Source organism: Podarcis cretensis, assembly GCF_951804945.1.
Source record: "Podarcis cretensis genome assembly, chromosome: 1".
NCBI lineage: Eukaryota > Metazoa > Chordata > Lepidosauria > Squamata > Lacertidae > Podarcis > Podarcis cretensis.
Window position 1 is genome coordinate 134,467,017 of NC_137170.1, and position 7,292 is coordinate 134,474,308.

The 7,292-nt window shown below is 45.0% G+C and overlaps 1 long non-coding RNA gene across 1 annotated transcript; it reads right to left on the reverse strand.

The window, feature by feature from the left end:
- Window positions 1–2,274: 2,274 nt before the first annotated feature.
- LOC307224379 lies at window positions 2,275–4,849 on the reverse strand. Its single transcript, XR_013842482.1, has 3 exons — window positions 4,381–4,849; window positions 3,836–4,025; window positions 2,275–3,545 (listed from the first exon to the last, which is right to left on the reverse strand). It is a non-coding gene; the product is annotated as an uncharacterized lncRNA (long non-coding RNA).
- Window positions 4,850–7,292: the final 2,443 nt, after the last annotated feature.

The following is a 7,292-nucleotide window of genomic DNA, read 5'->3' on the forward strand; positions in this document are numbered from 1 at the left end:
GTTGCTAATACAGACATACCCTAGAAAAGTTTTTCCCTCCTCTTAGGCAGAATTCCTTTAGTGGTTGTTTGTGAGTCTATCCTATTGTGGTTGTTTATAAGTGATGTTATTTCCCATTACATCCCTTTATAATTTAAGGACGGAAGAAAAACCTTACTAGGTTATCTACATCACAATATCCTGCCTCTTGACAGCTGCTGGTTCTAGATGGTTTAAGAAAGTGTGTAAGAGCAAAGAGAGCTAATAGACACTCCAGCCTCTGTCAATCTCTTCCATCTGCCTAATGTTTTGGGACACCCACAGTAAGCATGAGGTAAGCCCAGAGACTGATGCTCTGAGCTAGTGGGGAAAGAACCCCAAGATGCTGCTGACATTTGCATTTCCTGCTTGGCAGGGGGTTGGACTCGATGGCCCTTGTGGTCTCTTCCAACTCTATGATTCTATGATTCCTTTTGGCAGTTATGTGGCAGAGGATCACCTGTAGACCATATGCTGTATTTTTCGCTCTATAAGACGCACCAGACCACAAGTTTTTGGAGGAGGAAAACAAGAAAAAAATATATTCCGAATCTCAGAAGCCAGAACAGCAAGAGGGATCGCTGCGCAGCCTGCATTTGCTCCATAAGACGCGCACACATTTCCCCTTACTTTTTAGGAGGGAAAAGTGAGTCTTATAGAGCAAAAAATACGGTAAGTGGCTTCGGAGAGCCCTTCTGTAATTCTTATTATTTCTTATTTTAGTTCTGCTCCCAGCAAATTTATCAAAATGTAGGAGAAATGCAAATGTGGCAAAGGCTGATCAGGACTGCACAGAGTTGAGTGAAAGGATTTCATTAGCTTAGCAAAGGATGTCTCTGTGAAAGTGATACACATCTGAGGCAGCAGGGCTGGTTTGCAGGACCAGGACAAACCATGAGGCACACAGAGCTCTGTGTGGGAATGACTGTGGGGCTCCTGAAGAGCAGTCAGGGAGCTACCGCTGTTTCCCCAAGCATATATTTACTGAGGCAGATGCCTCACTCTACATAATGGTAGGGGCCCTGACTTTGAATTACAGAGAACCTAGAAGCCTCATTTCTCTGTTGCCAATTAGTTTTGGCCATATTGTAGGTCTGGAGCCATGTCCAAGCCATTCCTGTCCTTCCTTCAATTTATACATCACACACACACACACACACACACACACACACACACACACACACAGTCTCTTGGAATTACTTGTCCTGACAGACTTTGGTAATCTTCTGCAATGGCCTCAGTATATGAAAGTCAAATGTACCTCTGGGAGCTCTGTGTCACCTGTAATCACAACATCCCCCTGTTCACAGAAGCACTTACAATGGCCGCACAGAATACACCACTGGAAATGTTGTCAAGTTTTAACTTTGTGATATTATTCTCTTTCAGCTCAAAAGGATTTGGAAGAATAATTGACTTCGGGAACAAAGAAATGTAGAAGTCTCCCCCACCCACCCACCCACCCATCTTGTCAGCCACTATCTGTATCTAATTACAAGAGCCTCCACATCTTAGTGAATTCTAAAAAAGATATTTTGTGAGGATGCACAGTATGCATAGTTAATTTTAAAGGTAATTCTCAGTACAGACCTTACTTCTTCAAAAAAATATTTAGCTTGCATGTGTCCAGTGTTCAAACCTCTGGGCCCAGTGCATACTTGTAACATTCAAGGCTCACCCCCCCCCCCATCTGTGACCCCTTGTCTAGTACAGTATTTATAAATTTCACTTACATTTGCTCTCTGCATAATGTAATCAGTGGAATTAATATTACAAAAATTCTTCCAACATTTCTTTTGTATAAATAGTTCTCCTCTGAAGATGAATAGTTGGTCTAACAACATCTGGTGAGCCACAGGGTTCCTACCCCTGTTCTAAATGCTCTGGACACCAAGGGCCCAATCCACTGATCCAGTGTATTCCTTGTCCAGCAAATTCTACCAGCTGTCCTGCCTTCCCATTACCCTGGAATGCCAACGCCCTTGGTGCTGGTTCCTTCTTCTTTCTGTCAATCAGCCGCCATGTCTTATAGGGTGGCACACATCACCCAGTATCTCAAACCTAGGAATTCTAGAGTTTCCAGAACAAGTGCACCCTCTAAGCCAAATTAGTCAATATCTGTTGTTGTTGTTGTTAATTAAATTTGTATACCACCCTTCTCCTGGAGATCTCAGGGTGGTTCACAATATAAAATACAGAATAAAACCACAAAATACATAATTAAAACAAGAGCAAGAACAAAGCAAACCAAACCAAACCAATAACCTCCCTACAGATAAAAGGACTATTAATCAGCCAAAGGCCTTGTTGAAGTGGAACATTTATGCTTGGCGCCTAAAGATGTGTAAGGAAGTTACCAGAGGACTCTCCCAGGGGATGGGGAGCCACGGCAAAAAAGCCCATGAAAATATGGCCACCCTCTGGACCTCTCACAGAGGAGACACACAAAGAAGGGCTTTAGAGTCCAAGTTGGTTTATATGGGGAGAGAAGGTCCTTGAGATATTGCAGTTCTGAGCTGCTTAAGGCTCAGGAATTGAGGCTGGAAACTAATTGGTAGCCAGTGCAGTCATGCCAGGATTGGTGTATGTAATATGCTCAAACTGTCTTGCTGCGATGAGCAACCTGGCTGCCAGATTCTGCACTAGCTGAAGTTTCTGAACTGTCTTCAGAGGCAATACTATGTACACGCGTTGCAGTAATCTAACTTAGAGGTTCCCAGAGGTTCCCTGTTGTCTGAGCATGGATATTGGAGGTGGGGCAGGAATGCTTGGTGGGTGTGCTCTTTCTTTACCCTGCATGCTGTGCAGAGGGAGAGAGGGAGGGAGAGCTTATGTTCAGCTGAACTTTGTTCATTCTCAGATGGACCCCATGCCCAACCCACGGAAGGAAAAACAGTCAGTCGAGGAGTCCGTCGGTATGGTAGTTGGGGCATAGAGATCTGGTGAGCCTCTTGCTATGCCAAACCTTCTTCCAGCAAAAGAGCAACCAACTGACAACAAATTGCATGACACACTTTAAAAAGCACCTAGGTTTCACTCCTAGTCTCTTATGCGCTCTGCTGCACGTCTTCTATAAGCAGCCAGTGATTCCATTTGCAGAGTAATTTAGCAACATATTGATTCAATGATCCACAGACAAGTGACCTCGCTGTGCTGTGTATTTCAGGAGAGGAGTTCAGACTATTGCATTAATATTTTAACAGATTTACCATGCAGTCACTCTGCTGAGAGAAAATCATCGTAAGAACTGGTGCAGAGGAGGTGGGTTTTGCACAAGAAAAGACTAACAGTGCCGTTAACAGTTTTTTGCAGCAGCAACAGCACCCCTTTGCGTGGCCAGATTTCCCCAACCTGGTGCCCCCCAGACCTTTAGACTACAACTTATTCTGTCATCTCTGGCAGTCTAACAGCATTATGAGGGCACCAGGCTGGGGTAGGCTGCAGTAATCTGTGGTTTGACCCTTGTTGAAACATTTACTTGCAACTATTTAGACTGTTTTCTCCTACAAGTATTTGTACAGTGGTGCCTCGCAGGACGAAATTAATCCATTCCGCGAGTCTCTTCGTCTTGCGGTTTTTTCATCTTGCGAAGCACGGCTATTAGCGGCTTATCGGCTGTTAACGGCTTAGCGGCTTAGCGGCTTAGCGGCTATTAGCAGCTTAGCGGCTTTAAGAAAAAGGAAACAAACTCACAAGAAGCAAGCCCATAGGGAAATTCGTCTTGCGGAATGACTCAAAAAACGGAAAACTCTTTCGTCTAGCGAGTTTTTCGTCTTGCGAGGCATTCGTCTTGCGGGGCACCACTGTACCTGCTCACAAACCCTGTTAGGCTATCACCAATGGTCCTATCCATCTGCAGTGGGACTGCTGATTTAAAATGCATGAAACCCACACATACACTTTTGCAGGGCTATTTGGGCCCCACAGAAAGTGTGGGAAATTTCCCGCCAATTGTGCAGTAGGAGGCTGAAATCTATTCATATTGGGGGTGGGGGGTGGAAGCTTACCTTTGCAGTAAGGTAAAGGTAAAGGGACCCCTGACCATTAGGTCCAGTCGTGACCGACTCTGAGGTTGCGGCGCTCATCTCGCTTTATTGGCCGAGGGAGCCGGCGTACATGTGGCCAGCATGACTAAGCCGCTTCTGGTGAACCAGAGAAGCACGGAAACGCTGTTTACCTTCCCGCCAGAGTGGTACCTATTTATCTACTTGCACTTTGACGTGCTTTCAGACTGCTAGGTTGGCAGGAGCAGGGACCGAGCAACAGGAGCTCACCCCGTCGCGGGGATTCAAACCGCCGACCTTCTGATCGGCAAGTCCTAGGCTCTGTGGTTTAACCCACAGCGCCACCCACATCCCTTACCTTTGCAGTAGGAGGTGTCAAAATTACTGGTCAGTGGGGTCAACCTTCTCCCACTCCCTCCAATGGGGTCCCAGTGCATTGTTCCCATTTGGTCATTCTCTAGGAAGGCGTCACTAGATTGCTAGGGTCCTGACCGCAGCTCCACTGCTTCTTGAAATGTCAGCAAAGTTTTTCCCCTTCTCCCTGCCTTAGTTAAAGGAAAGTAACTGAAGCTCTCTGCTGCTACTTCTCATTGTGGAAAGTCCCTCAGAATGAATGGATTTCACTAGTAGTCCATCCTGTCTCACGGCCTGAGAAAAAACAGGAAAGTCCCCCTTTTCCCCTGAAGCCTTGCTTACCGGCATGGCATAGATGGGATTTTTGTGGGGGGGGGAGAACCTCAGTATGTATTTTTATTGATTTAGGGGACAGCTGCCCCTCCCTGCCCCCCCTTGACTCGTGCTTACTGGGGTCATGCGGCTGAGGCCTGTGGCAGACCCCAGGGCATCACACTTCAGCAGTGGCACCACTGTGCTTTTTCAATGTCTGCTTAAAACATTTTCGTTTAGACATAAATTGTATGTTGGCATATGTTTAAATCTTTTTGTTCACTGTTGTCTTTAATGCTCTTGGGAATGTTGTTAAATGCCTATTTTTATTGATATTTTTAATGTTTTTCATTTTTTGTAAACTGCTCACAAAAATTATTACAGTCAAGCAATATACTAATTTAGTATAATAAATAAATAAATATCTGCTTTAGGAGTGCTGGTTGTTATATGCTTTAGATATTGTATGTTTCTCTTTGTAAGCTGACTTAATTCTATTACAGTGGTACCTCAGGTTAAGAACTTAATTCATTCCAGAGGTCTGTTCTTAACCTGAAACTGTTCTTAACCTGAGGTACCACTTTAGCTAATGGGGCCTCCCGCTGCCGCCACCGTGAAATTTCTGTTCTCATCCTGAAGCAAAGTTTTCAACCTGAGGTACTACTTCCAGGTTAGCAGAGTTTATAACCTGAAGTGTTTGTAACCCAAGGTACCACTGTACTTGCGGAAGGGCAGAATATATGTTTTTTCAACAGCAAATACATGAAGTTTGATAGAGGAATGTATTCAGAAGCTTTGTGTGCTTGTTGGCATTTGATTTAAGTGGAACCCTAGTCCAGAAGGTTGCAGGGGCAACAGAATTCACCTGAGCTATATTCAACCTTTCCTTCAGCTCTCCATTTGTTGCAGCATTTAAGTAAATGTCTCGCTCAGGGACCTTTAATGGAATGGCTATAGGATTCTGTTTCTGCTTCATCAGTTTGAATCACATCCCAAGCAAAACTAAAGGCCTATTTTACAACTTTCAGTAGAATGCCATATATATGGCTGGAAAGAGTTTCAGGCTCATACCATATAGCCACATTTACAAAAGCTGTCCTGGTTTCTGATTTGATCCTGGAAGGAATGTCCTGCTTTTCCTTTAGATGTCCCGATTTTCATCAGAAGGTATGTAGTAATGTGACCCCCAAGTCTAGGAGACAAATAACTATACAACCTTTAAAAGACATCAGAAGGCAGCCATGCATAAGGAAGTTATCTAATGTTTTGTTTTGTTTTGTTTTGTTATATATAATGGAAGTTAACTAGAGTGCCTAGGGGACCCCAGTCAGATGGGTGGGATATAAATAATAAAATGGTGGTGGTGGAATAAGATGTCCATATTTTCCTCAGAGAAATGTTGGATGGTATGTTATAACACTGTGATTAACTATAGAGATGGTTGTTCTATGGGTTTGGGAGGGGTAGGCTGTATGCCCTGGGCCCTCTTCTAATTCATGGATCCAGCACAGATTCAATGGAATAGCCAGCCTAGGTTTCTGGTAAGGTAATCCTCTAAGAATGGGCTGTTGAGTTAACAAAGGAAGAAGGCAAATGGGTGAGTCCTGCTCATGGGATAAAAAGCTTTGCAATCCAGGGGATTCTGCTTAAAGAGGTGCACCAACTGTTTTTATAGCGTGCAGAGCCTCCTCAGATGAGGAGGGGTTTATGGGGAGCCGTATGGCAGGAGAGTCTTTCTGTGATCATGCTAACTATGTGGGGCTACCTTTGAAGGTGACCCAGAAACTACAACTAATCCAGAATGCGGCAGCTAGACTGGTGACTGGGGGCGGCCGCCAAGACCCCATAACACCGGTCTTGAAAGACCTACATTGGCTCCCAGTATGTTTCTGGGCACAATTCAAAGTGTTGGTGTTGACCTTTAAAGCCCTAAATGGCCTCGGCCCAGTAGACCTGAAGGAGCGTCTCAACCCCCTCGCTGCAAGTTACAGGGAACCAGGCAGAGGGCCTTCTTGGTAGTGGCACCCGCACTGTGGAAGGCCCTCCCATCAGATGTCAAGGGAATAAACAACTACCAGACTTTTAGAAGGCATCTGAAGGCAACCCTGTTTAGGGAAGCTTTTAATGTTTGATGCACTATATTTTATGTATTTTAATATTTTGTTGGAAGCCGCCCAGAGTGGTTGGGGAAACCCAGCCAGATGGGCGGGGTATAAATAATAAATTATTATTATTATTATTATTATTATTATTATTATTATTATTAGGTATGTGCAGTATCTAACGCTGCTGTTCCACTTTCATAACACACATCCACTTGTGCAATGGATCTTCCCCTTCCTCTTGTTATCTCTGAAGCCCCCCTCCAGCACCCTCAGAATTTGTCCCTGAGGATTGGGAGACCCTTCACAGCAGGTGTGCCAGGTTCCACCCAACATTGGGGCCCCCGGTGCATATATGACATCACACAGTGGGAGGAGCTTCGATGGGGCCTGTCGTGCCCTTGCTCCAGCCACAGGAGGACCCAACAGATCCTGAATAGCTGTGGGAGGGCTCAATGGGCCCCACCCGACTGTGGAATATTGAGGCGGCCCGGTCCCCTCA